Source organism: Onychomys torridus, chromosome 6 (assembly GCF_903995425.1).
Source record: "Onychomys torridus chromosome 6, mOncTor1.1, whole genome shotgun sequence".
Classification (NCBI taxonomy): Eukaryota; Metazoa; Chordata; class Mammalia; order Rodentia; family Cricetidae; genus Onychomys; species Onychomys torridus.
In genome coordinates, this window is record NC_050448.1 from 48,777,282 (window position 1) to 48,794,716 (window position 17,435).

Genomic DNA, 17,435 nt, shown 5'->3' on the forward strand with positions numbered 1-17,435 from the left:
TCCTAATGTCCTTTGAGAGAAGAGGGTGTCAGACCACTGGAATTGAACTTATAAAATGTAAGTGAATTACCCTGTTGTTGCTAGGAACCAACCTTGTATCTCCTAGAAGAACAGACAGAGCTCTTAACTGCTGAGTCACCCTTCAGTGACAAATTATCTTGAAAAATTCCATCATAGACATGTATTTTTGCAAATCAGGTTTCACTTTCTTTAGAAAATCTTATATTACTATGTGTATATCAAAATTGACTTATTTAGAGTTTTTAATTAAATGTACTTACCTTAAATAATTAATGTAGTTACTAAATATTAGATCAATTTAAGGCTACCTAGATCTTTTTTGCATCTTTATTACAAATAATATTTTATTAATTATTTATGCATACTTTTTTGGTTTGTTTTTTGAGACAGGGTTTCTCTGTGTAGCTTTGTGTCTTTCCTGGAACTCACTTAGTAGCCCAGGCTGGCCTGGAACTCACAGAGATCTGCCTGGCTCTGCCTCCTGAGTGCTGGGATTAAAGGCATGTGCCACCACTGCCAAGCATACTTTTATTTATGTAAGACTTTAGGTTGAAATTGCAGAGCTGGGGAGATGGATAGGTCAATAGAGTGTTTACTACCCAAGCCTGGAGACTTGAGTTCTAAATTCCCAGCACACACATAAAATGCCAAGTGTGACCTCACAGGACTGGAACTCAAGCACACTGGGGGAAGCAGAGACAGATCACCAAGGCCTGCTTACTGGCAGATAGCTGCAGGTTCAGTGAGAGATCTTGTTTCAGTGAGGAAGGCAGAGAGTGATAGAGCAGAATACCCAGAGTTCTCTGCTGGCCTCTGGGCTCATACAGGTCCCAGGAGTGAAGCCTCATTTATAAGAATTATTTCCAGGGGAAATTACAAATCCATGGTTAATAAATCATTGTTATTATACTTTGTTTTTGCAATAGTCAGAAAAGGGATAGATGTAGAAGGAATGGGGAAAGAGAATGAATATGATTAAAATAATTGTATGAATTTCTCAAATTATTAATAACATTTTTACTTGAGAGTTATAGTCTTTGTTATACTTCCATGTTATGTGGATGAAAAAAATTGACTCTCATATTTGTACTCCCAAGACTACTGAGTATGATATTCAAATGTTTACTGCACTCTGCAGATTACATATTGACTATTTTTTATTTTTAACTTAATTTAATATGAGCTATACATTTTGCTAATGCTTTACTCCTGTATATTACCTATATCTATTTTTTTACAATTAATCTTTCAGCTTTTAAAAATAGTCAACCTTGTTTCTCTTCTTGTTTCTGCTTTCTTAACTGAATGTAGTCATATTACACAAAAAAATATTGTATTGTTTTATTATGTTTCAAGGTTTTGTTAACTGTATCCAAATAATTTTTTTGAGACTAGAAATGATCCCTGCAGTATTTTATTTTAGCTGTGAAATTTAGGAAAACCTTATTGATGATACTATTTCTAATTCCTGGGATAATAAGAATTTTTATTACTAATAAAATTATATATACATTCTTTTCCCTTGGATACAAGTCTGATGTAGACTATGCTGACCATGAGCTCACAGTGGAATTGAGGATGGAATCAAACTTCTCATCCTCCTACCCATACTTCCTGAGCACAGGAATTACAGCTGTACACCACCACACCCAATTTTACTGAGTTTTAGGGACTAAACCAAGTGCTCTACTTTTATACTGAATTCTATGCACAGCTGTGTTACATATACACTAAAATTTCTTCATGGAAAATCTATTGTTTTTATTACCATTGATCTAGTTCTGTTTTGTTTTTCATTGATTTCATAGGAACAGATTTTTTTAATCTACTAAGGCACATTTGTACTAGTTATTGCCCATTCTCAAACACTTAAGTGTTGTGGTAATTTGACTGTAATTGTCCCCCATAAACCCATAGGGAGTGGCACTATTAAGTCTGGAGAGATAGATCAGCCTTAAAGGCTAGGTCCACAACCAAAGACATAGGAGTTACTGTGGTCATGGTTTCTCTTTACAGCAGTAGAAACCTAAACTAAGACAAATGCATAAAACTCATCCATTTTATTTGGTTTGAAGTTCTCAATATGACTCCATATTCTGTTTCATCATCACAGTCTTTACATAAAAGAAGGATACACTAATGCATGGGAAATAGGATGCATACATGGGGAGGATGCTCTAAAGGAAAACTGAATAGTTAAAAGATACTGACTTAATGTCTCCACATATTTTTCTCATATCCCACTTGGATGAACATGCCACTTCTACATCATAGATAAAAAGTAACATTTGTGACAATATACCCCAAAAGCAGGAGGCTGTTAGCATGTTTCACTTTATGAAGAATCTTCAGATCTAAAGTTATGTGCTTCTATTTGGTGTGCCTTAGAAAAATTGTTAAATTTTGTTAATTAAATCTCGGCTGATATTAGTTTGGAATATGCTACATTGAGTAACGTACAAGAAACATCTAGCTTTTTGTACAAATCTATCAATTCTGAACACCTGTCCTCTGGGGATTTTAGTGTGAATTTGTGCTAAATTAACAACTTCCCATAACAGTTAATTTAACATATTATATAGCCTGAAGTGTTTTGTTTTGTGGTTTTTTTTTTTGTTTTTGTTTTTGTTTTGTTTTTGTTTTTGTTTTTGTTTTTTGTTTTTTTTGAGACAGGGCTTCTCTGTGTAGCTTTGCACCTTTTCTGGAACTCGCTTTAGAGACCAGGCTGGCCTTGAACTCACAGAGATCTGCCTGCATCTGCCCCCTGAGTGCTGGGATTAAAGGCATGTGCACCACCACCAGGTTGAAATATTTCTTAACATGAATTCTGTGCAAATTGGTTGAGGGGAAAAAAGCATACATTTTTAATTTTTTGTGATAGGGAAACAAGGTAGAAATTTAAATGTTTTTTTCTTTATGGTATTACACTAATTATTTTAAATACTGTCTTTGATAATTTGATATATGCATAAATTCAATAAAATAATGAAAATAAATTAGTATTTATTATTGTTAGTATCCTAGTATAGTGTTATACTATACTTGACTAAGTATAAAAATATTTTAAAATAATGAATTTGTATAACCAATTGTAGTATTATAGAACTATATATAAGTATATACCTAGCTATTTTCAAACTTTTGTTGGTAATATAGTCCTGTAACTCACTTGATGTAATATAAAAATATATTTGAGTAACTCATTTGTATGACCAGGTGTAGTCACACTGAACTATATATAAGGAAACATCTAGCTATTTTCATATAAATATTTATCTCAATAAGTACCAAGGAAATTTTATTGAGCAGATAGTTATCGATACATTGGAAAATGTTAGAACTTCTGAGCTGTACAGAAATGCTAATTGAAATACATTAGCAGCTCAGTCAGAATGGCTAGCATGAAGGAAAGTAAAAAGAAACACTGACAAATGTGTTTAAAAAACACTCATACACTGCTAATAGCATTGTGAATTAGTTCAGCTGCTATGACAATTAGTATGGCTTTTTCTCAAAAGACTCAAAATAGAAATAGCATATTATCATGCTATACTATTCATAAACTTGTATTTATTGGGATCAAATTCAGCATGTAAAACAAACTTCCACAGTCCTTTCTATTCTAACACTGTAACAGTGAAGTTAGCAAATCAGCTTAGTAATCCAACAACTGCATGAAAAAAGTAAATGTGATATGTTATGCAATATTATCTTAAATTAAAGAAGCTCATAATTATTTTATTTTCAAGAAAATGGGTAGACTGGAGGTTGTCAAGTTATTGGATCATAGATACCCTTTCAGACTCTCCATTTTCCCATCCGTGTTTCTCCATCACTCTGCACATTGCATGTACCTCTCCTACTCTTTCTCCTTAAGCCAACTTTCTTGATGTTTTGTGGATGTCTAAAATGCTCTCCCATCTCATAGCCATCATGTTACCACTGATGTGATAATGCTGTCACTCATGATGCTCTTCCTTCTCATGGCCTGTCCATGGCTCTCATGGTCATGGAGACTTCTTATGCTTTACAAAGCTCAGTCTTTAAGATAATCTCATGTTAATTGTTTCCCCAACTGCTGATCTCTCTCATTAACACTTAGGCAAAAGAATCCAGATTTTGAAAGACAAATCTCATGCTTTTGGTCATGTGTAGTAGAAAGAACTGATTTTTTTTTCACAAGGCATGAGAGTACATAGAGTCCTGTTTTGGTGGGATGTGATAGCCAATGAAAAGAGAAGGGCAGGAGAGGGCAAAGGGCAATAATCAAGCTATAATATACACATGTATAAGAATCTCATAAGCAAACCTATTGTTTGTGCAGTTCAATATTAGTAATGGTAAGGAAACCATTAGAATTTAAACTCCATCTTAAACTTCATCGTATCTGAGTCTAGTCCTGAATTGAAGGAGCAAATGCAGTCCTTCTTATATTATTGAAGAAGACCCTGAAGTTACTATGATTTACTGATTGAAATTTCCATCTTTAGTGTGATTTTGTTGTTGTTGCTGTTTTTTGTTTGTTTGTTTTCCCCGAGACAGGGTTTCTCTGTAGCTTTGGAGCCTGTACTGGACTAGCTCTGTAGACCAGGCTGGGCTCGAACTCATAGAGATCCACCTGCCTCTTCCTCCTGAGTGCTGGGATTACAGGCATGCGCCACCACTGGCTGGCTCGGTGTTTTTTTGAATATAAATTTTCTTTGAATCTTTCTTAGACTAACTCACTTTTTAGAATTTACATTTTAGAGGTTGAATAAATTAGCTTATCTTCTCATCTATAGAATGTGATAAAGCTTCTTATGTGCTTAAAAGGTTAACATGAGATTATGTCTTCTTACATTGGCATAATTTTTATTTTAATAAAATTTTATATTTTTAGGTTGTGCATTTCTTTGTAAGTGGTAGAGGGCATGAGCCATTATTATCTACATATACATATTGCCTCACTCAATCATGCTAATTATTGAGACCTCAAAATTTTATGTAATGAGCATATGATTTGTATCATTTTATTGACTATATCCATTCATTTAAAATGTACCATAGCCATATGTCAAATTAGTGAAAACACGTTACATTATTTGTTTCAGCAATGGACATGTGATATACATTATTTATACTAAACATATGTATACCTTTAAAACATATGATAGCCTGACATAAAGTATTTATTAGTTTGAAATTTTATTTAAATACTTAGCCTACAAGGACAAATTAGTTTTGTTTTACTATTTCAACCAGTTTTATGTGAATGATGGGCAAAATGTGGTTAACTGAAGAGGCTTAGAAGAGTTTGAGCCTGAGTTTCCAAAAATGTTTATTTTTTATCTGTTGAATTAAACTTACTGTTGAATTATAAAATGTCACTACACCCAAGATACTGAGAGACCATTAACTATGGAGATACTAAAAGTTTAGACAATAATGAATAGGCCAAATAACACCAGCTTTTGTTGATACAGCTACATTGAATGATGGCAAGTAAAAAGACCGTAATTAAGTTTCCTGATATCCAAACTCATTTTCTATACCAAGAGCAAAAAACAAACCTGATATATTATAGAGAATAAAAAAAAAGCACCATCCATGACATTAGTCATTTTATAAATACTGCTTGGAGTGAAATACTTGAAAAGAGTAATCCAAGGAGGTGATAGTTTGTCTTCTCCTCCCAGTAGGCAAACAGCAGCCCTTTTCTTCAGAGTGGAATCACGTGTTTCCACAGGAAAAGAAGCCTGTGCTTTCATCCCATATCATTTATTTATGAATAATAAACTTTTATTTCATGTATGAATTCAGAGGAGTGTACTTTCTTGCTCTCCTTAGAAAGCTAGCAGACATGAAACAAACAACAAACAAATCAGAATTGAAAAAGATAAACATAAGAAACATACCTACACAAACAAAAAAATCCCCAAATTCAAAAAACAAAAAATCATAACATACAAGCAAAAGACCGGTAAAACAAACAATAAAGCTCATAGCAATATATGACAAAAAAGTCTACAAAAATACCTCTGAATTTACTTTGTATTGGCCATTAATTACTTGCTGTGTGGCCAACCCTGGATGGTAGTTAATATACCCAATGAGTCTCCATTGGAGAATCTAATTTTTCCTTTGCAAGTGGATACCAATTGTAGATAGCTTCTTAGTTATGGATGGAAACCTGAATCCACCTGCTCCTTTCAATGATAGGATCCCTTCAGGCTTTAACCTATCTATGTACACCCTGCGCGTACTGCCACAGTCTCTGTGAGTTCATATGTGGCTCAGTGCTGATATGGCTATAACACTCAGTTTCCTTGGAGTTATCTATACCTCCTGCCACTTACATTCTTTCAGCCTTCTCTTGGAAATATCTCACTGAGCCCTGATGGGAGAGGATTGAAGAAGACCTCCCACTTAAGACAAAGCATTAAAAACAAACAAACAAACAAAAAACCTCTTATTCCTTGCTAAATTTCCAGGTTTGGTCTATGTGTGAGTTCTTGTGTTTTGTAAGAGTAAGCTTCTCTGATGATGGCTGAGTGAGACACTGATGTGTGGGCATAGCAGACTGACATTAGGAGTCATTTTAAGGCTCTTTTCCTTTTGCTGATCAGAAGTATTTAGTTTTCCCATAGATTCATGGAAGTCTAACGTTCATGGCCACCCAAGCAATATCAGGCATGGGTTCCATCTCATGGCATGGGCCTTTAACTTCAATCAGAGAATTTTAGTTTCTCTCCTCATGTTGTGACACTGTCAAACTCCCATCTTGCTAGCTGGTCACTGCTGTAGATTATAGTATAGAGCTAGGAATTCAGAAAATCATAATTATGGGGGATGTATAGAATTAACTAATGAGTGACTATGGGAATACAAGGTAATTCTCTTATTCAAATAAATTTCTTGAAAGTAGTTTAATGGAATGTTGACATGCAAATTTTCTTTAATTAATTCCCAATCATCTGTAAAGAATGATATTTAATGTTCCTATTGCATTGAATTAGTACTAGTAATGTTCCTGTAGCAATAATGTGAGACTAATATTAATTGGAATCAACCTGAAATTTGGACATGATACAATTCTTTCCTTGTTTAAGAGAAAAATATGAAGAGAGCTGCGTGTAGCCGCACCCTAAATATGGCGCTGGCTTCCACCCTCTGCCTTCCCGATGGCAAGCACTCTTTGTGGTAAACAGCTCCTTATTTGGCTATGGCTGGATTCATGTGCCGCTGGCATATGCGTAGACCTGTGGATAGTGCCCACGTGGCTGTCTGGGGTTGGTAGCCCAGACCTACTTAGGGGCTGGGAGAGGCTTGCCCCGAGGAGAAACAACGCAACTAACAAAGGTCCTGAATAAACTGTTTAAAGAAGAGCCCCATTGTTGCGTCATCCTTGCTGGTCAAAGCGGGTGCAACAAAAATAATTCCATATTCTACTTCCTTTGTATCCTACTTTAAATAAAGACAGCAAATACTAGAAACTTGTTTTCATTACTCAGAGCTTTGATAGAATTATTTAACTATGCAATCTTTTCCTTCTAACTCCAATCTTGTGTAGTACAAAACAGAGATTTATAAATTAGCCAGGCTCAAGTTCCCTTGACATTGAAAATAATTTAACTTCTTTATTGATTTTAATAAATCCATAGTTATCAACAAGAAATAGAAATAGAAATACTATTGAAAAGTTTGAAGTTTTAAATTGGGTTCTCATATATCCTCCTAACAGATTTTTATATATTTTACTACTAAAACAAATTCCTGGAATCATCATCAATGTGTGTTACCATGTAACAATACAGTTAACTTTAATAATGTATCTATTTTTCTTTCCACTTAAAATAAATGTGAGATTAATAAAATGAGATCAAATAAAGATATCAAGAAAATATTTGCGTCATTCAATTTTCAATTTAATATTATTGATCACAAAAATAAGATAAAAGAAAAAAAGAAAGGAAAACCTTGAAATTATTAGTGAAGTAACCTCCAAAGATTCTATTGAGTATATTTGCTGTTGATATCTACTGCTTGACATGCAGCCTCCATGGGACCAGACTAGACCCTCTGCATAAGCAAGAGAATTGTGTAGCTTGATCTGCTTAAGGGGTCCCCTGGCAGTAGGATTAGGATCCAACCCTGGTGTATGAGCAGGCTTTTTCGAGCCCACTGCCTATGATGGGACACCTTGCACAGTCTTGAGGCAGGCAGAGGGAGGGGCTTGGACCTGTTTCTACTGAATGTACCAAACTCTACTGATTCCCCATGAGAGGCCTTACCTTCTTATAGTAGGGAATGGAGGTGGGTTGGGGGGAGGCTGAAGGGGCAGAAGTAGGGAAGAGGGGGGCGTCTGTGATTGGTATGTAAAATGAATAAAAAATTCTTAATTAAAAAAAATAGTTTGTTCCTCCAGTGAGACTCCATTGGAGAAAACTACATGTTTATTTCCAAGTGGTTTTCAGCAGCATACTGCTTCTTTGTTAAGGGTAGAGACAGCTGTCCACTTCTACATTCAGCTCTAAGACACTTTGTAGTGCAGACTCATGCAGGACCCATGCATGCTGACTCAGTCTTTGTGAGTTCATATGTGCATTGTTACTATTTTCTTTGGAGTCTCCATTCCTTCTGGTTCTCACACTCTTTCTGTCTCCTCTTCTGCAGAGTTCCCTGAGCCCTGAGGAGAGGGATTTAATGGAGACATCTTGTTTAGGGGTGATATTTTGAAAGTCTCTAACTCTCTGTATATTGTCTCACTATGGGTCTCTATTTTTTCACACTTGCTTTAGGAGGATGTTTATCTGATGAATGCTGAGCAAGACACTGATCTATGAGTTTAGCAGAATATCATTAGCAGAAATTTTATTGCTACATTCTTTCAGAAGAACAGTAGTACTTGATTTTGCTAAAGGTCCCTGGGCTATCTTGTCTTATGTTATTGGCCAGCAATTAGTGTCAGATATGGGTTACATCATTTGGAGTGGGCATTAAGTCATATTAGATATTGGTTGGTTATTAACCTTTGTGCCAACCTTGCAATAGCATATCTTACAGACAGGACAAAAAAGTTTGTGGATGGGTTGATGTTTACATTTCTCCTTTGTTAACATGTTGTGTACTTTCATAGACCAAAGATACTAGCCCTTAGGTCTGAAGGCTCTATGTAGGTACCAATTCAACTTCTCTGTGTTCAATGAGTTTTGTAAATATCTTCAGCAATAGAGCCTTGTCATATGGTTGGGGAGAGTAATCTAAGCATTAACCAGAGTTGTCTGGAGATCCCCAAAGCCAAAGGCAGTCCCTTTAGCTAAGAAGTTAGTTAGTCCCAGTACTGAAAGCTTCATTTGGTGACAGGTGATGACTAGTTGGTGCCCTTTCTCCTCGGCATTTGTCAACTTCATTTAGATTGCTTTAATGTATGCATATATTCTAGATAGTTTCTACTGTATTAGTTTTCCATACTATTCCATAAATGGCCACAAATTTTCACCCTCTTCCGGTATTCCCTCCCTCTTTCCCTCCTTCCCCCCAATCTGTACTTGATCCTCACTTTCCGGTCCCCCTTTTATCTATCCATAACTATTTTTCCTCCTTCCCTTTTCTCGGGAGATCTATCTGCTTTCTCCTCCAGTTTCTTCCTCTATACATAACCTATGTGCTTCTACAAATTATAGATTGGTTATCATTGAATTAACAGCTAATATCCACATAAAACTCTATACATACAATATTTGTCTTTCTGAGTGAGTGTTGCCTCACTCAGGATGATTTGTTTTTTCTAGCTCCATCATTTTACCTTCAAGTTTCACAGTTGTATTTATTTCTTAACTGTTGAGGCATATTCCATTCTGTAATTGTACCACATTTTCTTTATCCATTCATTTGTTGAGGGGCATGTAAATTGTTTCTAATATCTGGCTATTACAAATAGAACAGCAATGAGAGAAAACTCAGTGGTTTAGAGTACTGGCTGCTCTTCCAGAGGTTCTGAGTTCAATTCTCAGCACCCACGTGGTTTTTCACAACTGTCTTTAAAGGTAGTCCATTGTGTCTAATGACCTATTTGTTGTACAGATGTATACACCTTTCATATTTTTAAAGAACACTTTGTTGAAATTATTGGTGGTATTATACATTTTATAGATAGCATCAAAAGCCAATATGGCTGTTATAGCTTAGAATATAATTGTGATACCATGATTTGAAAACTCACAGCACATATAAGTTGATGCATCCTATAGATGAGAAGTTTCTTGGCTTGAGCTCTCCATGTTTGTCTATTCCCTCTTCCTATGTTACTAACCTCAGTGACTTTACTGTAAACATAATTACTCAAGTTAACTCAGACAGCAATTAACCATTCCTACATAAATCTGTGAAATCAAATGAGGCCTTCTGTGGTGCATCTGTTTTTTTCTATACATCTTGTATTATCCACATAATTGAATTTCTGTGTACCCATACTGTTAACTCACATATCTGCAGACATTTTAGACTGAGTGAATTACAATATAGTACAACTAACTCTTCCTAACCATGGTAAACATTTTAACAGCTACCTTTCCGATGTTATTGTGCATTTTACTTTATAGTTTTGGATGGTATATTATATATTTTAAGGTTCAGTTCATCATCAATCCAGTATTGAGTTTTATATTTATCAATATTTTCCCAATGATTTTTGTGATTTCCATAGAAACTAAAGATGTTTTTGTAATTAAAAAATTACTTGATGTATTAGATATATGGGTAACAGTTCATATCTATTTGAGGGTTGTAGGCTGTGAACATGGAATGGGGCAAGTCTTAGAGCCTTTGGGCCACTGCTTTCCTTCCAAGCCAGCCCTTATTCTTTATGTTAATTTTTTAAAATTTATTTTATTATTATTATGTGTTTTAATTTTATACATCAGCCATGGGTTCCCCTGTCCTCCCCCCTCCCGCCCCCACCCCCACCTTCCCCCCAGCCCCTCCCCTCCATTCCCATGTCCTCCAGGACAAAGACACCCCTGGGGATTCATTTAAACCTGGTGGATTCAGTACAGGCAGGTCCTGTCCCCTCCTTCCAGACTGAGCAAAGTGTCCCTGTATAAGCCCAAGGTTCCAAACAGCCAGCTCATGCACTAAGGACAGGTCCTGGTCCCACAGACTGGGTGCCTACCAAACAGATCAAGCTATTCAATTGTCTCACTTATTTATGTTAATTTTATATGTGGTTATTTATTTAGTTATATTTATATGTGCTGGCACCTGTGTATGCTATGGCATGCCTGTGGATGTCCAGGAACAACTTCTAAGTGTCACACTTACCTTCTGCTGTCATGTATCTGGAAATTAAACTCAGATTGTCAGCCCTGGTGAGCATCATCTTTACTCATGGAGTCCTCACTAACCCTACTGTTTATATTTATGATGCCTTTTTATGTCCACCTGTCAGCTTTTCTCAATCACATCATTTAAGAGCCTTGATGTCCACAGTTTCAGAGACATTGTTATCAGTTAGATCCTATCTGAGTCTCTTGACAACAGTAGCTTCTTAAAATTATCTTGTCACTTTAATGTGGAGATAGGGGCTCCTGGTCCTATGATTGACTGTAAGTCACCAGAGCCACTTAACGATTTTGGAAGTTGTAGTTGTCCTCGTCTTTGGCGGAGCTTATTGGTATTTGAGAAACTGTGCTGCGTAAGACAGCACAGTGAGATGACAAAATGAGGAGCTGTGTTGTGACACATGGCAATTATCCACTTTACACCTTGCTATAGGCAGCAGGAATATATTATAAGAACTGAATTGGTTATGGCAAAGCCACACTACCTGAAAGGATCAAGGAATTCCTTCAGAGGAAGCCAAACTCCAGGGAGCATTTAGTATTATTTGGCTTCTTATTTATCAGCTGTATTCTGTTATGAAAATCATGTGTGCCTTCATAGCTTTCCCAGTTGATTTTTTTCCCTAAGAATTGCTAACAGTGTGGACTGATCACTATTGGAGAACAACCTCAGGAAAGACTTTCTTCCCTCAGGCCCATCCATTTCTTCTTCTTTCATCACTGGAATCAGATATCTCCCTTAGCCACATTCAAGGACTAACAAAAATAACAGAACAAACAACCAGATAATAAGTCTCCTGAATTAAGGTAAATTCCACATGGAGACATCATGTAGGTCAGGTGGACATTAAGTAATAGTTTTACACAATTTAGCTTGGACCCTCTTTTCCTACAGCCTTACTAACTTTATTGATCTCTAACTCCTTACCTAACCACTTCCATATTTAGATAACCTTCTTTGCTGACAGCTATGCACAGCCAGAACTGCAGTTCAAGCTTCCTTGCATCTGGCCAGTTCCATCCCCAGATGGAGAAAAGTACCATATCAGAGATACCTCTGAACTATCTGGAATAGACTTTAGCGTCCAGACTGCCTGTCTGAGAAGGCCTGGTAGATGTGCCAATTAAGCTTAATTTCCCCCTTTCCAAAGTCTTATCTATAGTTTTATATCCACCCTTAACAATTAACTCAGAACTAAAGGGTTCCAACTTATAGGTACATCTAGCTGTGATGGAAGAACAGAGCACAATTGACGGAAACGGCAAGAGCAGAGATAGCTTGGAGAATTGAGGGCCAAAGGGATAAAAAGGCAGTTTTATTTTCAGAGAATGGAGATAGAACTTAGAGGTATAAGGAGATGGAGAGCAAGAGAGGTGTAGAGAGCTTGAGGACAGAGAATTGAGGAGGATAAGGAGGATTTTGACCAGAGAGAACATGTGGATGAGATGGAGGATGAGGAAGAGCTGGATGAGGAAGTACTAATTGGGTAAGAACAAGACGAGAAGGACTTAGATGAGGCAGAAGTAAGACCAAAGAATTAAGATAGAAATTAGAGAGAACAATAGAGAGAAATCAGGCAAGAAAGGAGTTAGGCATGAGAACACAACTGAAGCTGTATAAATAGGATTTTACTCCAGAGGAATAAAGTAGATGGACAAAGAACTTGGTGTACTTAGATTCATTTCCAGAAAATAATTCTCGCCGTTCATAGTTTTCTCTTCTGAGGCCCTGGGAAGTATAATATTAAGGCTGGTCCTTTTAATATTATACAAGAACACCTGTATTATTGTGTGCCTTTAACCTGTGTTCTTCCAGTGAGAGTGAAATGATTTGTTCTCCTAATTTAACATCTTCAGTGTTCAGCACTTTCATTATCAACTCCATCACATCATGTGTTGGTTCCTGGTCCTTAAAGAATTCACTCACTCCACTAGAAACGCCTTTAGTCAGCCAGTGATTAGGTGTGTTTTTCTGTCCTAATACTTCCCTAAATGACTACTGTGATAACCTTTTCTGTGGCAACAAACATTCTTGAATAATCATAATAGTAGCAGTTGAAAATCTGAAAGTAATTTCTAGGAAAAATATCACTTGGAATGACACTATGTAAATAATATTCATTATAAACAAAATCCCTCAAGGAATTATCATTGGAGATGCTCTCCAATGACCATTTCTGATATCTTCTTTTATTCTCTTAAAACCACACAGAATTGAGAGTGATTTCCAGAGAGCAATGCTTATCACAAATGCTTATCACCAGTGGAATTTTAAATAACAGTGAGTCTCAAAGGACAAAATAACTACCATATAACGGTGATTGGGTCATCTCTCTCATCTTTGCCCAGTGAAACTAAAGTCAGTGTCTCAAGCATCTGTCTTTTATGGGAGATAAACATAACCCAGAAATTCCCCTGACTTACCACAAGGAAAGAAACTAAATAGTTAAGTAGCTGCAAAGACTCCATGCAGTATTAAAGTCTCTGTCTTTTGTGGAATTATTGAATCATTTCTTGTTCATCTTGTACTTAGAGAGTTTAATAAAAGTGAAGGCACAATTTGACTTCATGTCAGAAATGTTGGAATGCAAAACTATTTGAGTGCTCTCGTGTCTCTCCAAGCAGTGAGATATCTCCTCCACTTCTCTACGCTCATCCAGAATCTGTGATTCCTAGAGTTCACCCTTTAATGTCTGTGATCTTTAGCAACTGGCCACTCCACGGTGAATTATGGGAAGTGCTCAATTGTCAGCCCTGCTGGCAGCATGTGTCTATAACCGTCTCTGGCCTCTCCCTGACCCAGACTGTGGCAGTCATCAGTCAAGTAGCGAGAGAGGCCTGATTTGGATTCCCTACTGTAAGTTGTAGAGAACCACACCAGCCTCGGGCTGTCATTGCAGTCACACTTTCTGAACCGGGGCCATAAGGTTAGTCACTGCTTTATCACACTCTGTTGTTATTTTTTCAGTATACCTATCAGTCTGTCAGACCTTGTTTTCCTGCTTCTGACAATCACTGAGCTGTGGCCAGAAGAGAAAATATGCATCAAGTGTTTATCATTTAAAAACAAAAACAAAAGCAAAACACAGCAAAAAAGAGATGAAAATAAGCCCTAACAGGCTATTTCTTATATGTCTTATGTGCGATATCTATCTATGCTTTATGGCAAATGGTTCCTGTCAATGCAGCCATTATTTCAGTTGAGGCAAGCAGTTTCTGTGGCACCACTGCTCACAGAGGTTTCTGGGTGCAGTATACTTTTGTGAAATGTATTGATACAGTCTGGCAGCAAATGCAAAGCTAAGCTTAGCCTCTGTGACCCTTGGAACAAGTCTGTATTGTAAATAGCCAACAAACTTCAAGCCAAGTTTTGGCTTCATGACCTGCTGACACTTGTCAGATACAAAATGTCTGTCCAGCTCATCTTTGCTGGGACAGAGTAAACACTACCAAATAAAAGAGCCTGTCACTTGGTTGTTAGGACATTTATCTAACTCTTCCATCTATTTGTGACATTGTGGTTCTGGTTGTGTACACAGTTTCCTTTCTCAATATTTTAGACTAAAAGAATTCAAAGAACATTTTATGTTAAAAACATAAAGTAATGCAAAAATACTCAATAAAATACTAGCAAACAGACTCCAAGAACACATCAAAACAACTATCCACCACGATCAACTAGGCTTCATTCCAGGGATGCAAGGGTGGTTCAACATATGAAAATCCAACAATGTAATACACCATATAAACGAACTCAAAGAAAAAAACCATATGATCATCTCATTAGATGCAGAAAAGGCTTTTGACAAAATCCAGCACCCCTTCATGAGAAAGGTCTTGGAACAATCAGGAATACAGGGAACATACCTAAACATAATAAAGGCAATCTACAGCAAGCCAACAGCCAACATCAAATTAAATGGAGAGAAACTCAAAGCAATACCACTAAAATCAGGAACAAGGCAAGGTTGTCCCCTCTCCCCATACTTATTCAATTTAGTACTTGAAGTTCTAGCCAGAGAATAAGACAACAAAAGGAAATTAAGGGGATAAAAATTGGAAATGAAAAAGTCTAGCTTTCCCTATTTGCAGATAACATGATAGTATAAATGAATGACCCCAAAAATTCAACCAAGGAACAGATACAGCTTATAAACACCTTCAGCAGCATAGCAAGATACAAGATCAACTAAGAAAAATCAGTAGCCCTCCTATATACAATTGGGAAACAGGCTGTGAAGGAAATACATCACATTTACAATAGCCACAAATGATATAAAATACCTTGGGGTTATTCTAACTAACCATGTAAAGGACCTAAATGACAAGAACTTTAAGTCCCTGAAAAAAGAAATTGAAGTAGATGTCAGAAAATGGAAAGATCTCCCATGCTCATGGATAGGCAGGATTAACATAGTAAAAATGGCAATCTTACCAAAAGCAATCTACAGATTCAGTGCAATCCCCATCAAAATACCAACACAATTCTGCACAAAGCTGGCAAGAACAATACTCAACTTCATATGGAAAAAACAAAAAACCCAGGGTAGCCAAAAGAATCCTGTACAATAAAACAACCTCTAGAGGAATCATGATCCCCGACCTCAAGTTCTACTATAGAGCTACAGCAGTAAAAATAGCTTGGTACTGGCATAAAAACTGACATGTAAACCAATGGAATCAAATTGAAGACCCTGACATTAACACACACACCTATGAGCACACAATTTTTGACAAAGAAACCAAACTGTATAATGGAAAAAAGAAAGCATCTTCAACAAATTGTGCTAGCATAACTGGATGTCAACATGTAGAAGGCTGCAAATAGATCCATATCTGTCACCATGCACAAAACTTAAGACCTCAACATAAATCCAGTTACAGTGAACCAGATAGAAGAGAAAGTAGGAAGTAGTCTTGAATGCATTGGCATAGGAGATCACTTCCTAAATATAACACCAGAGAAACAATCAATCAATGGGACCTATTGAAACTGAGAAGCTTTTGTAGAGCAAAAGACAGTCAACAAGACAAAGTGACAGCCTACAGAATGGGAAAAGGTCTTCAAAACCCCACTGACAGAGGGCTGATATCCAAAATATATAAAGAACTCAAGAAATTAGACATCAAAATGCCGAACAGTCCAATTAAGAAATGGGCTATAGAACTAAACAGAAAATTCTCAACAGAGGAAGTTCAAATGGCAGAAAGACATTTAAGGAATTGCTCAACATCCCTAATTATCTGGGAAATGCAAATCAAAACAACTCTGAGTTACCACCTTACACCTGTCAGAATGGCAAAGATCAAAATCACTGAAGACAGCTTATGTTGGAGAGGATGTGGAGCAAGGGGAACTCTCCTCGACTGTTGGTGGGAATGCAAGCTTGTACAGCCACTTTGGAAATCAATATGGCACTTTCCTCAGTAAACTGGGAATCCATCTCCCCCAAGACCAAGCTATGCACTCTTGGGCATATACCCAAGGAATGCTCAATCATACCACAAGGGCATTTGCTCAGCTATGTTCATATCAGCATTGTTTGTAATAGCCAGAACCTGGAAACAACCTAGATGCCCTTCAACTGAAGAATGGATAAAGAAAATATGGTACATATACACAATGGAGTACTACTCATTAGAGAAACACAATGACATCATGAGGTTTGCAGGTAAATGGATGGATCTAGAAAAAGTCATCCTGAATGAGATAACCCAGATTCAGAAAGACAAACATGGTATGTACTCATATACATACTCATGAAAACAGGACCCTAAGAAAGACACAGGGATTCCCAATGACAGAGAAATGGATGAGAACTACATTAAAACCTAGATGTGAGTGGGGGGTAATGAATGGCAAGGTTTGAGGGAAAGAGAGCTTAGGGGAGCAGGAGATCCCAGCTGGATCAAGAACAGAAAGGGAGAACAAGGAATAATGGACCATGATAAATGAAGACCACATGAGAACAGGAAGAAGCAAAATGGTAGAGAGGCCCCCAGAAATCCACAATGATACCTCCACTCTAGAATACTGGCAATGGTCGAGAGAAAGCCCAAACTGACCTAGTCTGTTGATCAGATGGCCAAATACCC